The sequence below is a fragment of the Apium graveolens genome, chromosome 7 (genome assembly GCF_009905375.1).
Source record: "Apium graveolens cultivar Ventura chromosome 7, ASM990537v1, whole genome shotgun sequence".
NCBI lineage: Eukaryota > Viridiplantae > Streptophyta > Magnoliopsida > Apiales > Apiaceae > Apium > Apium graveolens.
The window spans coordinates 166,861,819-166,878,227 of NC_133653.1; the positions used below are offsets into that span (position 1 = coordinate 166,861,819).

General features: G+C 38.5%; 1 non-coding gene across 1 annotated transcript; it reads left to right on the top strand.

Moving 5' to 3' along the window:
* Positions 1-14,413: 14,413 nt before the first annotated feature.
* Positions 14,414-14,520, top strand: LOC141676228 (small nucleolar RNA R71). Its single transcript, XR_012556828.1, has one exon. It is a non-coding gene; the product is annotated as a small nucleolar RNA R71 (small nucleolar RNA).
* Positions 14,521-16,409: the final 1,889 nt, after the last annotated feature.

Consider the following 16,409-nt stretch of genomic DNA (forward strand, 5'->3'; position numbering starts at 1 on the left):
TCAAAATGATTTTAAAGCTTAAGGCGGATCCCAAAACTCATTTTTATAATCCTCCTTTCGAAGGGGATTTAAATACTCGCTCAAAACCTGAGGGATCCGACTCTGTGGTATATTTTATATTCGCAACAAGGTTGCTATTCTGATAAGAGAGTTTTTGATTACTTACCCAACACTCGGGAAGTAAAATTCTTGGAACAAGTTAATCCATTAACAGTCATCGCCTGGGAAATATGTTACGACCGGTATAATGATTTGGTATAATATTAAAGCCGAATGAAAATATATTTAATGATTGTACGTTTGTGTGAGTGCAAATTTCTGCATTATAAATTTGCTTTATGTAGTATATGATTTTTCAAAGCAAGAGTTTATTTAATTTCTTTATTTTTGATTTATAAGGAATATTCTAAGCCTTGGAAAAATTTTCTTTTAAAAGGTATTTTGTTCACAAATTTTGAAAATGAATTTTATAAAGTCTCTAAAAATCCAAGTTATTTTATGGTATAAATTTTATAATTTTTGAACTTGTATTTTATTTTATAAAAATAAATCTTTATAAATTTTAGTTGTCATATTTAGAAAATTACAAGAAAGCCCTTACATGCAAACCACCCTCTCATTCTTTTCAAGGACAAAGAGGACAATTCCAACCCCACTAACTCTTATTTCTCTAGCCAATTTCCTTCTTTACCCTTGCATGCAAAATGCACCAAGTATAAGTGGAGGGATAGACTTGTCAATTCTCCTTTCCACTCAAATTTTGTCAAATCAAATACCATAAAAACAAGCAAATGTCATGATCATTCTCATACTCCACCCACACCTCACTCTCTCCTCCCTCCCTTCTCCCTCCTCTCGGCTCTCCCCTCTCACTCTCGGCTAAAAGCCGAAACCCCCTCCCCATTTTTTTTCTTCAATCCTCAACCAAGCTTCCACTCTTTACACAAGTAAATGTTACTTCCCATACCATGATCACTCATATTTCAAAGAGTTTTGAGTAGAAAGTTTAAGTTTAAAGGTTGCATGTAAAAGTTTTAGTGAAACTCAAAAAACAACCTTGATTCTTGTGAGTTTAGGGTTGTTTTTGAGAGGACTACAAGGAATGGATAAGTTCCAAGTCTTGAGAAGGAAACTCTTGATAATTAAATGGCCATTCCCATCCATTTCATTCGACCATGACCATATGGGAGCCGAATGAATGGTCCTTGAGATCATTCTTGTTGTTTTGTTCAATTTTTGCATATTTATGTGATAATGACTTGAATTTTGTGGTGAAAGTGTGATAAAACTCTTTGCATGCTAAGTGATCATCTAGGTATATCTTATGCTAGGCTTGCATGTCAATTTTATGATAGAACATATGTAGAAAATGTGTTGTTTTGGATTGAAAAACCCGAAGGCATGCATGCATGTGGATTTCTCTTAGAATGTTGTAAGATTTTGATCATTTGGAAAGATTTTGTTAGTGAGCCTTAATTTCAGTAGGAATAATGTATTAATATTGATTTATGCTTCTTGTTGCATGGTAATAATTCGTGGTTATCTTTTATAAAATGCATATCTTGTGGTTTCAAAAACTTAATGATTGGTGAGTTGAGAAATGTGATCTCTTTTGTTTTGCCATAATTGTACCTTAGGTAAGGATGATCTCACCCAAGGTTATTTTGAGAATAAGGGAGTTAGTTCAGTAGAATACCATGTATAAGTCTTGGTTTAAGTATTGGGATGTTGGTAGTTGAGTTTGTCAAGTCAAAACCTTGGAGAAATGAGAGTTACAGTTTTTGCAGAAAAATCAGTTTAGCACCCTAAGGTTTAGAGTAAGTTTTGACCATGTCATTGATGTGCACTTTGAGGCCCAAGCTACCAGAAGTTAGTATTGGGAGTATATAAAAGGTTTTAGGAGTTGGTTGGAGGTTTGCATGTCTTTTGGTTAGGTGCACAAGTAGAATAACAAAATATGTCCAGCAGGGGACAGTTTTGTTGCAACTTAGAAATAGGAAGATTTGACTATGTCATGGGTAGGACCTCATTAGGCCTTATTGGGCCTTAGTTAGAGGGAGTGTCAGAGAAGTTTTTCCAACCATAGTTCATAGGATATGAGTTAGAACCATGTGTCACAAGTTAATTCAAGTCAGGGCGTTTTTTGCCCAGAAAAACAGGGGAACCTTGGCTTTTAGCTTAGGCCCAAGAAGACCCAAGCCAGGCCCTTGAGCCACATCAAGTTTTTGAGATGCCCTTAGGTCAGGAGAGTCTTGTGTAAAAGTTTTGAAGGAAAACTTGTAGTTTAAGAGTGCCTAATGCACTCAAGAAACTATAGTTGTCATTCTGAAATTTGCACCAGTGAGCGCTTTCACTTATCACATAGTTTTAGAACACTTAGAAGTGAGTATTAGGTCGACCACCATAGTTGTAAGATGGTATAAGGTCAGTAGAGCTAAAGGCACAAGTGAGGGTCAATAGGTTTTGGATAATTTAGGAAAGGCACATCGAGTTAGGAAGCCAAAATTAGAAGACCTTGTCTAGTTTAGCGACCAAGTGACTTAAGATGTGAGTCGAGATCATCCAAGCCTAGTGTTGCATTATGGTATATATGGTGTTATTTGGTGTTAATATATGATATGTGAATATGTGGCTATGTGTGTAATTTTGTAATTTAAAAGTGAATATAAAATTAAGTGCGTATAGGCCTAAGTGCCATCCGTGTTTAATTTCAAGTTGTAAATAGGTTAAGATGGTAAGAATATATTATAATGAGGATTATTATTATTATGTAGGATCTCGAGACGAGGGAAAACTTGCCATAAAGGTCGAGTGAAGCTTCAGTTGCTCCTACCAGTCAGACCAGACCAACCTTTCTCAAGGCAAGTGATTCAACTTGACCTTCATATTTACTATAAACAGTTCATATATATATTGATGCAATTATCCTGAGTCATTTGATATGTTTTAAATCAAGCGTATCTTTCGTTTATCTTTGAATTATATAGAAATGCCATGAACCCTCGAGTATGTATTGTAAGTAGTTCAAAAGCCTTTTCATGATAGTTAGATTCCATGATAAAATGAAGAGTTGATATATTACTTGATTGATCCTCTTGATTAACATGCTGATGATTCCTAAGTATTGATATCTCATCCTGATACTTGAATCCCTATAGAACCTTACCTTGAACTTAGAAAGTTAGAAACTTATCAAAGTGATCCCTCATTGATTGATACCCCTCTTTCTTATCCTAAAGCTTGACAACTCTGATATATCCTGAGCTAAAGAATCATTTCTTCATACCTTAACACCCATAGTATTCATGAAGCTTATCTTCTTGATGATCCAACACCTGTACCTTGACGAGAAACCATTGCTTTAAGCCCAGTTTGGCATTACCCCTTTATATTATCCATTAGTCTCACTAAATTTTCCTGTCCAAGTTCTGACATATGGAAACCCTTTTGGTTACCCTAATAGAGTAAAATTTTGTAAATCATGGCCCTGAGATTTAGTACCATATTTCCCGTATTTCGAGTTGATCTATAATCCCTTAATAAAAATGTTTACTGTTAAAAGAGATTTTGTTATAATTCGGCATCAGTTTTTGAAATAAATAAAATATGGGTTTTCAGTCCCAAAGGGGGATAAATGTTTTCCTTGAATAGTGGATCTGGACTGAGACGTGAGTCCTTTCCACACTTATATTAGGCTTAAAAGTTGCCTAGGGATTCCCGTTAATGTTTTAGAACCCAGTGAGGTTCGGGATTACTTCGCGGCTGATCACCGGCTGTAATCCGTAGCGTCATAAAATGATTTTGATTAAGACATGATTTTAAAAATTTTTTGATACAAGCAAAATGATGCCATCTCACATAGTTTTATCTCTCGTTATCTTTGGTTATGTCTTTCCATTGTCATTCTTTAATGTATATCTCGATTTATGTTTTATGTCGTACTGTTAGCACTTGTTGAGCATTTGGCTCACTCCTTGCTTAACCCTGATATTATAGCTAGCAGCTATGGTTAGATTCAACAGACTGCCCGTAAGACCTGTGATGCTGATGCTTATGTTCGAGCTCAGGTAGAATGAGTAATAATAGTTTGTGTGAGGACTCGGTACTTTTAATCAGATGTAATAGTTGGTAGTGTTGGGCTGTTCCAAACCCTAAACTGTAAGATCTTGGAGTTGGTTGTGTATTCTTCTTTTAAAATGTTGTAATAGTTATATTCAATTTGCTGTTTAAGTTGGGGGCGTGACAAAATATCGGTGAGTTTTCCTTTCCAACTATATACGGCTTCTTGGTAGAGCCGTATCAATAAGTTTCTACTTGGGGAAAGTGGGGACGAGCTTACGTTTCAGAGTCATGGATTTCATCTGAACTAGGAGTGGCGTAAGTGGTCGAGTGGCGCCGGCCCAACCTTATTATATTGGCCCAAATGGCCCGGAAGTTCCCCTAAGACGGTCCATTCCTTAGGAGTCCAGTGTTCGGTTGATAAGTAAATCCGACAGGTTCTCCTCTACATGTAGAAAATGGTGGGGTTGCACTACTGCGACTGATCATCGTAAGTGGTCTTCCTGGCGCGACAAACTCCCGTAATGAGTTCATCATCCAGTTGGATATTTCTGCAACACTACCCGGAGCATTTCGATCGAAAGGCTACGAATGGGTGATTGCCGAAGCATTGACAAGGATCAAACAGTTATAATGGTGTTTCCATTGAATGAATTATCTCATAACTTCATTTGCTTTAAAAAAATTAATTCAAAGATTGAATCTATTCAAGTCTTAACTTGTGGTCTCATCTATGGAACGAACTTTTGAAACTTATTATACTTTGAACAGTGGTAGTTCAAGTAGATTTCTAAAAATGGTATAAGTATAGTGAAGTAATTGGTAAATTCATCTTCCTTTAAGCTTATATCCAGTAAGTAATTACCTTACACTTGATAAAGGATTCTAGTAAGTTATCCATTTAGATACTTGCATTATTGTTTACACTATATATTATCTTGCGAGCTGTAATGCTCACTCTTGCTTCATTTCTTCATCACACAATAACAGTTAGGAAAGATGGCCAGACTCAAGCAGACCCAGCACAAGCGCGTGGGAAGCGTCCTGCGTCTTCCCGTTGATGTTGTAGCTGCTATAGCTGCAGAGGTAGATCTATTGGTAGATCAGGCATTCTACTTTTGGGAACCAAATATTGTATAATTATAACTTATGGTAGATAATGGCAATTAACTGTAAACTTATCAAGTAATCATTTTGGGTTTTAATAACTTTTAAATTGTGGATTCAAGGACTTGTACTTATTTCAATTTCATCACTGAGACTATAACGGGTTGTGGTATGTTATAGTGTGGGGTCCCAGCATGAGGTTATTTATTATTAATTAAGTTAAGTGATATTGTGGAAAGAAAGACCGTGACGACCCGGATCCCCGACCCCGGATCTGGGGGTGTTACATCATGTGTCCTATATTCACCTTACTGGCGTCTTTGGATGTGCTAGCTTCTTCCTTGACAAAGTTCTTGGAAGTTGAACCAAACTTCTTTTTGAGATTTTTCAAATTATTCTTTTTAAAATCACTTGCCTGTTTTAATTGGTGAGCCTTCAACGGATGCTCTTTTTCTTCCTTCAACGGATAACTTTTATCATCCGTTGACAATCCATCAATTAATTCAACTTCCTTTTTGGTTTTCTTCCAGGCATTCTCACAGAGTGATTCAATTCCCTGAATCTTGACAATTTGAGCACTAACATCCCTAGATGTTTTCCAGGCCTTGATTACCTCTTGCTCACGTTCTAATTGTTTAGAAAGATTTTCTACTTTCTTAACAGATTCTTCTAGTTCACTCTCAACAGTCAAGCATTTGATTTTAATCTTTTCAAGCTCAATTACCTTACCCTCTAACACAGCATTCCTATCACTTAAAAACACATTATTCTCTTTGATTCTTGTGTTTTCTTTAGCTAGTGATTTAAGGGAAACACATAAATGATATAATTCATTGGACATATCACTTATGGCTTCATTGCATTCAATATTAGAGAGCTGAGAAAGGTCAGTAGTAATTACCTGGTTGCTTGATGAACTAGTTTCATTTTCATCAGAATTAGCCATCAGGGTTTGGTTGACATATTCCATATCATCATCTTCATTGGCTCCATCTGCTGCCCAATCATCTTGAGTCAGAAAAGCTCTTTCCTTTTGTTTTAGCAAATCGAAATATTTCTTTTTGTAATCAACTTGCTCAAATTTCTTCTTATCAGAGGATGGCTTTCTACACTCATTTGCAAAGTGTCCACTTATGCCACAGTTATAACATTTGAACTTAGATTTATCCACCATGTTCTTGTTTGACTTAGTGAATTTTGCATTTTTCTTGAATTTCATCTTTGCAAACCTCCTGGATAGAAAAGCCAGATGTTCATCAACATCATCAGAGTCATCTTGACTGGAATTGTCTTCAACCTCAGCTACTTGCTCATTTCCCTTGCTTGATTCTAATTTGCCTGTGCCAATTTTAAGACTTGGCATTGTCTTTTCTTCATTCCTGGCTTCAATCTTCTCATTGTCAGCTACAAGTGCAACTGATCCACCTTTTCTTTTTCCCTTTTCCAACAGCTCATCTTGCTCCATCTCAAGTTCATAGGTCTTCAAAATTCCATATAATCTTTCAAGTGTGAAGTCCTTATAATCTTGAGAATTTCTTAGAGAAACAGTCATAGGCTTCCATTCCTTTGGTAGAGACCTCAGAAATTTTAAATTCGAGTCCTTGACTTGGTACACTCTGCCATACAGCTTCAATCCATTCAACAGTTTCTAAAATCTGTTGAAGGTATCATTCAATGATTCTCCTTCTTCAAAATAAAAATATTCATACTGTTGAATGAGAAGCTGCATTTTGTTTTCTCTAACTTGCTCAGTACCTTCACAGATAAGTTGCACAGTATCCCAAATCTCCTTAGTAGTTTGGCTGTTAATGACATTGTCAAGCATATCTTGATATAGGCCATTAAACAAAATGTTCATGGCTTTCTTGTCCTTGTGAACCTCTTCAATATCTTCAACAGTCCATTCTGCTTTTGGCTTGGGAATAGACTGTCCAACAGCAACTGTTGTAGTAGCAGCTGTGGCCACCTTGTGAGGGATGTGAGGACCATTTTCAATGCAGTTGATGTAGCTTTCATCTTGAGAGAGAAGATGTAAATACATCTTCACTTTCCACTGATGATAGTTATCTCTTTCCAGGATTGGAATCTTTACACCAATATCCTTCTTACTCATGATGTTAGCAGAATAGATCTTTAAACTCTTTGCATGTTAAGAGCTTGCTCTGATACCAATTGTTATTCCCAGTGGACTAATAATGAGATTTACAGAAGGGGGGTTGAATGTAAATCTCAAAACTTTTTCAAGTTTTGAGCAGTTTCTAAGATTAAGTGTATTGATGAACAAATGTGTGTGAATTGCTTTAAGCTAATACAGACATATATATATTCAAGCACAAATGTAAAGAACACAAAGAACTTAAAAACTTTTCTGGTGGATATGTTGTTCCACCAGAGATGTGTTATTTCAGAAAATCTGTGAATCAAGAAAATTGATCACAGCTGCGTCCTAGTACAAACTAGATGATTTTCTCTCTGGATTTTTCTAAACAACTCTGGAAAAATTCACCATCTAATTACTAGCTGCTACTTGGTTTATATAACACCAAGTTTACAAGTGAAGACAAAACTGTAGAATATAATTGAAAGATTCTTCACATGTTTCTTCTTCATTTCTCTATCCAATGCAATTTAGGTTTAGCTGTGAATCTTTGAATACTTCCTTGTTTGCACCAGAATGGAAATGCTGCTTTTTCTTGATTCCTCCTAGAGGCTGCCACATTCCAGTTTGTCTCTGTCAACCCATGTGCCTCTGTCAGCTTATGAATTGTCACTATCAACTGCTATTGAACTTAGCATCCGTTGAAGCTTTTATCCGTTGAAGCATTAGTAGTTGAAGCTTTATCCGTTGATGCACTCATCCGTTGATGGATGTTATCCGTTGAAGCTTTAGAGACATCCGTTGAAGCTTTGTTTCTCATCCGTTGAAGGCCTTTAATATCAGTTGATACTACTTCACTTATAAAAAATTACAAGGCATGAAACATTTATAGTTAGCCCTCCTATTTGCATATCCACTAGTAGTCAACATGACTTATAATTTTCCACAACATCTAAGAATTACAACTTAAATACAGAGAATGAAATGTGCTACAATACTAAACTTATTTCTAAGTAAAGCTACTCCTTCAATGGATAGCCAGAATGGTCTTATCCGTTGAGGCTACAAACACTAGATTTCTACTTAGGTGTTTTGTTGAACTTATCATCAAACTAATACACATATTCCTAACAGTAGTGTGGGTCTGTTCAAACCCTGAACCTTTGCTATCTTGGATTCTGTTGTTAACAACCTTTTGTAATAACTTTGTATTTATTCAGTTATATTTTGGGTCTGTGACAATAACCATACCAAGGTCCACATAGTCTCCCTGCAAAATACCCCACAACAAACGTGCACGCTCCACAGTAATATCATGCATATAAGAAGATGGCATGATGATAGCACAAATAAAAGAATTCCATGCACGTGCAAACCTGTTCATGCATGATGCAGGGAATGTAGAATAATTAGTCATGCCCCTCTTAAACTTCCAGTGAGTCTCAGGCACACAAAGAGTAACAACTATCAAATCCAAATCAAACTCCTCCGAAGTCTTCTCATTCCAAATATCCTGATCAGGCTTCCTCGTGGGCTGCTCAATCACCCTCCTTATTGCCTCAGCACTGTACTCCACCGTCACCCCCCTAACCACAGTGAAACCATTCTTCTCCGCCTTTACATTAGCATAAAACTCACGAACCACACTCATGGGCACGGCAGCGGGTGCCTCGCAAAAAGCAACTCAGCCCATCTCCAAGATCATCTCCAACAACTTACCATCTTTCCCCGATGGAAGAAAACCACGCTCCTTGGCTATAGGCTTCGAGAGAAGCCTCGTATACTTCGCTTCAGCCTCGGGAGTTGAAAACCTAGGCCCCATACCACTTACACTCAAAGAATCAGTGGTGTTGCTGCTTACTTGAGTTCGCTGTCTTTTGGGTGCCATTGGGATTGAATAAGAGAGAATAAAAGATAAGTGTTTGAGAGAGAATTGTGTTTGAGAATTTGAGAAGTGATGGAGAATTTGTGTATAAGTGTGTGTATATAGGAGGTTGGAAGAGAACTAGATATGGAATAGAAGTGGAAATTGATTATGGGAATAATGGGAATAATGGGTTTGATTTGGAGAGGGAAATTTGGGATGTGGAAGAGTAAAATTCGGGTAGAAATTGATTTTTGGAATAAGTCCCCGATTTTCTCTTTTACCAACTGTTATTATTTTTTTCGGATTCAGGGGGCAGCGCGACCGCGCGCTACCTCAGCGCGGGCGCGCCGTGCTTCTGCATTTTCAGCGAGGCCACCCTGCCAGGTAGCACGGTCACGCTCTGTTTCTGGAAAAGTGGCGCGGCCACCCCGCTTCCTCAGTGCGGGCACGCCGTGCTACTGTAGTTGACCCCGAAAATTTTTATTTTTTTGATTTTTTTATGCTTTTCTCCTTTCTTTCTTCTTCCTCTATCTACTAATTTACAACAAACTTGGGTTGCCTCCCAAGAAGTGCTTGCTTTACGTCGTTAGATTGACTTAGAAATGTGAGATCAAACGAACAACAAAACGACAATAACTACCTCACGGTTTGTCGGGTCACCATAGTAATGCTTCAACCTCTGACCATTTACCTTGAATGTTTGGCCCGGATCATTCTCAAAAATCTCCACCGCTCCATGTGGAAACACAGTTTTGACAACAAACGGCCCAGACCACCTTGACTTCAACTTTCCAGGAAAAAGACGGAGACGGGAGTTAAAAAAAGAACTTGTTGCCCAGGCATAAATGATTTGAGCACTAGACCCCTATCGTGCCACCTCTTGACTTTTTCCTTATACATTTTGTTTTTTTCATATGCTTGAAGTCGAAACTCGTCGAGTTTATTCAATTGAAGCATTCTCTTCTTACCAGCTGCATCCAAATCAAGATTCAACTTCTTCAAAGCCCAATATGCTTTATGATCGAGCTCCACCAGTAAATGACACCCCTTACCATAAACCAACTGAAATGGTGACATTCCCAATGGAGTCTTGTATGCTGTTCTATACGCCCAAATAGCTTCATCCAGTTTCATAGACCAATCTTTCCTTGATGGACACACAACTTTCTATAAAATGTGCTTGATCTCTCTGTTAGATACCTCAGCTTGACCATTCATCTGAGGATAATAAGTCGTAGCAATGCGATGATTCACATTATACCTTTGCATCATAGCAGTGAACTTGCGATTGTAAAAATGTGACCCCTCATCACTGATTATAACTCTTGGAGTTCCAAATCTCGTGAATATCTGCTTGTGAAGAAAATTAAGCACTACCTTCGCTCGTTGGCAACGCCTTGACTTCAACCTATTTTGAGACATAATCAACCACCAACAAGATATACTGATTGTTACAAGATGAGACAAATGGCCCCATGAAGTCAATTCCCCAAATATCGAAGACTTCAACCTCTAGAAGCACATTAAGAGGCATCTCATCCCTCTTGGATATATTACCCACATGTTGACATCGTTCACATTTTAAAACGAACTGATGAGCATCTTTAAACAAAGTTAGCCAAAAGAAACCTGCTTGAAGAATACGAGCTGTTGTCTTTTCTCCACCATAATGTCCTCCATAAGCCGTTGAGTGGCAATCTCGCAAGATCCTCCCGTTTCGCTGTAAGGAATACATCTCCTGATGATTTGGTCAGCTCCTTGTCGAAAAAGAAATGGCTCATCCCACATATACCACTTCACTTCATGCAGAAACTTCTTCCTTTGAGCGTACGACAACTCTGGAGGCATGATATTACTCACAAGGTAGTTCACAATGTCTGCAAACCACGGTTCTTCCTCTTGCACTCCAAACAGATGCTCATCAGGAAAAGGCTCATTTATTAATATCTTATCCAGTGAAGTTGCACTTGGATCCTCTAACCGAGAGAGATGATCAGTCACTTGATTCTCAGTACCTTTCCTGTCCTTGATCTCCAAATCAAATTCCTGAAGCAAAAGAACCCATCTAATCAATCTAGGCTTCGAGTCCTTCTTTGAGACGAGATATCGAATTGCAGTGTGATCAGTGAAAACTGTCACCATCGTCCCAAGTAGATAAGATCGAAACTTCTCAAAACAATAGACAATAGCCAAAATTTCTTTCTCCGTAGTAGTATAATTCAGTTGAGCACCATTTAGGGTCTTACTATCATAGTAGACCACATGAAATATGTTGTCCTTTCTCTGCCCAAGAACTGCTCTAATTGTATAGTCACTTGCATCACACGTTATTTCAAACGGTTCAGACCAATCAGGCGCATTTATGACAGGTGCCGTGATTAAACTCTTTTTCAAGAACTCAAAAGCAGCTAGGCACTCGTCATCAAACTTGAACGGAACATCTTTCTCCAGAAGATTGCACAAAGGTTTAGAGATTTTTGAGAAGTCCTTGATGAACTGCCTGTAGAAGCCCGCATGACCAAAAAAACTACAAACTCCATTAACAAAAATTGGTGGGGGAAGATTTTCGATGACCCCCACTTTGGCTTTGTCCACCTCAAGACCCTTACTAGAGACCTTGTGCCCAGGAATAATGTCTTGTCGCACCATAAAGTGACATTTCTCCCAATTGAGAACCAGATTGGTCTCAACACACCTCTTGAGAATATCGCCTCGATTTTGCAAGCACTTATCAAATGAATCGCCAAACACAGAGAAATCATCCATGAACACCTCCACATTCTGACCAATCATGTCAGAGAAGATAACCATCATACATCTCTGAAATGTGCTCGATGCTCCACATAAACCAAAAGAGACCCTTCTAAAGGCGAAAGTACCAAATGGACAAGTGAAAGTAGTCTTCTCCTGATCTTCTAAAGCAATGCAAATTTGATTATAGCCCAAATAGCCATCCAGAAGATAGTAGTACTCATGCACAACCAATCTATCAAGCATCTGATCAATCAAAGGAAGAGGGAAGTGTTCCTTCTTTGTGGCCTTGTTCAGCTTCCTATAATCCATGCAAACTCTCCATCCCGTGACTGTTCATGTAGGAATAAGCTCATTCTTCTCATTTTCTACCACCGTGATACCACCTTTCTTTGGCACACACTAAATTGGGCTCACCCATAAACTGACAAAAATAGGATAGATGATCCCTTCATCTAGCCACTTGAGGATTTCCTTCTTTACAACCTCTTTTATGATCGGATTTTTCCTTCTCTGTTGCTCAACAGTCGGCTTGCTTCCGTCCTCCAGCAGAATTTTGTGCATGCAATAAGAAGGGCTGATTCCCTTGATATCTGTTATAGTCCAACCAATTGCAGATTTGAATTCTCTAAGAATTCTCAAAAGCTTCTCCTCGTCGCTACTTGAAAGGTCAGATGCAATAATAACAGGCAAAGTAGATGCATCACCTAAAAATGCATACCTAAGATGTTCAGGTAAAGGCTTAAACTCAAGAGTAGGAGCTTCCTCAATAGATGGCTTGAGGCGCTTTGGAGAACTTTTCATCTCCTCCACTCCAAGATATTCAAAAGGCATATCCATCTTCCACTTCCAGGGAGAAGCATTCAGAAATTGTAAATGCTCATCCTTTGTATCATCTTCACTATCGGAATTCCCCAACAAGGCCTTTTCTAAGGCATCAGACCTTAGTAATTGATCAAGTTCTGAAGTAACCACATAATCAACCAACTCCACCTTTATGAACTCCTCATTTTCCGTAGGGAACTTCATCGTATTGAACACATTAAAAGTTACATCTTGATCCAACACTCGCATGGTGAGCTCACCTTTCTGGACATCAATCAAGGTTCGACCAGTCACCAAGAAAGGTCTTCCCAAGATTATGGGAATCTTCTTATCCTCCTCAAAATCAAGAATTATAAAATCGGCAGGAAAGATGAGTTTATCCACCTTAACCAAAATATCCTCAACAATGCCTCGTGGATAAGTAATAGAACGATCGGCCAACTGGAAAGTCATATAAGTATGCTTTGGATCCGGCAAGTCCAACTTCTTGAAGATTGACAAAGACATCAGATTGATGCTAGCTCCCAAGTCACATAAGCATTTGTCAAATGACACCTTTCCAATGGTGCATGAAATAGTGAAGCTTCCAGGATCTTTAAGCTTCGGAGGTAACTTCTGTTGCAGCACATCACTGCATTCCTCCGTGAGAGCAACGGTCTCTAAGTCATCAAGCTTCACCTTCTGAGAGAGAATATCTTTCATAAACTTCGCATAACTAGGCATTTGTTCAAGAGCTTCAGCGAAAGGTATGTTGATGTGAAGTTTCTTGAACACCTTCAGAAACTTCACAAACTGCTTATCCAGCTTTTTCTTCTGCAGCCTTTTAGAAAAAGGAGTGTGCTCAATAGTAGTCTTCCTTGGTTCCACTTCTACTTCCTTCTACACTTCTTCTTCTTCAGCCTCAACTTTACCAGGATTTTTCAGGATTTGCAACTTTACCAGACCTCAATATAATTGCCTTAACATGCTCCTTAGCTTCCTTCTTTCCTGGCACTTCAGTATCGCTTGGAAGCATGCCAGGTTGACGATTCAGTAATGCATTAGCAATCTGCCCAATCTGATTCTCCAAGGTCTTGATAGAAATAGCTTGTCTCTTGCACATGAGGCTCAACTCCTCCAATTCAAATTTTTCATTAGCTTGCGGTAACTGCTGAAGTTGAAGTTATTGCCTAGGGGCATATTGCGGTTGTTGAAAACCAGGAGGGTTATACTGCTTTGCTGTGTATGGATGATAAGGTTGTTGCATCGCATTCTGATTGTTGCTCTAGCTGAAGTTAGGATGATTGCGGTTTTTGGGATGATAAGTGGCTGGAGCTTGCTGCTGTAATCTCTGAAAGTTGCTCAAAAATTATGCTGATTCTCTAGAAATAGCACACTGCTCAGTTTCATGTGCCACCGCACAAAGTTCACAAACACTAGTGCTTTGATTAACTCCATAATTAGCCAAAGAGTCCACTTTCATCGTCAAAGCTTGAAGTTGAGCAGCTATAGCAGTAGTTGTATTCACTTCCAGAATTCCTGCTACCTGGCCTTGCAACATTCTTTGCGTAGGATTCTGGTATTCATTAGCTTCCTTGAGCTCAATCAACTCATAAGCTTCATTATAGCTTTTGGCCCATAAGGCTCCACCAGACGCTGCATCGAGCATAGGTATAGACTGTGCACCCAAACCATTGTAGAAATAGTTTATAATCATCCAATCAGGCATGCCATGGTGTGGGCACTTCCTTAGCATCTCCCTATATCGATCCCAAGCCTCACATAGAGATTCTCTAGTTTGTTGTGCAAACTGAGTAAAAGCATTCCTGATTGCAGCAGTCTTCACCATAGCAAAGAATTTAGTGAGAAACTTTTGAGCAGATCCTCCCATTTGGTGATAGACCCTGGTGGTAGAGAATGTAACCAGCACTTTGCCTAATCCCTTTGAGAGAATGGGAAGAGTCCCAGCTTGATAGCATCTTTAGTCACCCAATTGAACTTGAAAGTGTCGCAGATCTCGATGAAATCCCTGATGTACATATTGGGGTCTTCTGTAGGAGAATCCCCAAACTGAACTGAGTTTTGTATCATCTGAATCGTGTTCGAGTTGATCTCAAAAGTGTTAGCCGAGATGGCTAGTCTGATAATGCTCGACTAAATATCATTGATCTTAGGCTGAGAATAGTCCATCAAAGCCTTAGAACTTTCTGCTTGATCTCCCATTACTACTAAAGCTGGTTCCTCGACTTTCTCTTCTTCTACTTTATCTTCATCCACAAAAACTTCCCTTCAAATCACTACAGCTTCTTCCTCGGCTTGATCCAGAGTTCTCTTACGAGCCCGCGAACGCGTATACATACACGCTCGCTAGAGTACCTGAAACATGACAAGGAAAAAAGTAGGTAAGTAACAATGTACGAGTCAATGAACTTTAACGATCGCTGATGACAAACACATAAACTAAAAGTTAACACCGTGTCCCCGGCAGCGGCGCCAAAAACTTGTTAGTCGTTAAACATGCGCTAAAATTCACGCAAGTATACGCGATCACAAGTAATATAGAATTATTTCTAGTTCATTCCCATAAAGACTGGTTTAGGTTAACTTTGTGATTTATGTACTTATGCAACAATCATATGGCTATTATTCAATGCTAAGACGAATAACAACTTGGGTTTTGATTATACTATGATTAACTATTGAAAATTATACTAGAGAACATTAACTAAGAGATTAAAGAGAGTTGAATAATATATAACACAAACATAGGATTCTAACTTCATTAAGTACTTCATTCAATAGCCTCTTCATTCTTAACCTTAGCATGCAATGGTGATGATACTAATCAGATAACACGACACTGTTAAACGCCAACTTTCGTTGCACGAATAACATACTACCCGACATCCACAAAAGAGACAGAAGCTGAATAGACACCAATTATATTGAGACCCTATATGTCTATAGAATTTGACAACATAATGGCTTAATGCACAAGTTATCCCTTGTGATTACATAGGGAAAGTAAGATGGTTAAAATTACCTACGAATCATGCATAACAATAACATATGAACCTATGCTATCATGGCAAGTTCTAAACCCTTAAATTCACTTTCGCTTCATTAAAGATTAACACACTATCTTATAAGTTTGTGATGCTCACAAGATGAATAAGCACAACCAATACTAGGTTATCATACAATCACCACACACGAAGGCATCGAAATATATTAACTAAAGAAATCCATAAATAAATCCGCTAGAACCCCACGATAACGATTAGCCCATAATCGGACTCATCATCAACATGGGTTCCGATGAAAGCATGGTACAATAAACGTAGTCTTTTTAAAACAAATAATAAACAAAGTACATAATCCAGAGAATTAGGTTCAAAAAAACAAGAAACGAGCATCCCAGATTACAACTTAGAACAAAGATTCACAAGAATAAACTAGATCTTCTTCGCCTTCATTGAATTGTGCTATAGGTCTTCTTGTCGTCTTCTCCTTAAGCTCTGTTATAGAAAATGTCTTTTTGCTTTCTTAAATAGTAACCCAATTAATCCAAAAGCCCAGTCTTCTAATTGAAACAGGAATCTGGAATCCTGACCTGGCGCGACCGCGCGCTTTACCAGCGCGGGTGCGCTGACACTCTGCTTCTCTGGTGCGGCAACACGCTAGCACAGCGCGGGTACGCCGGTCTTCTGAAAAAACTGAAAT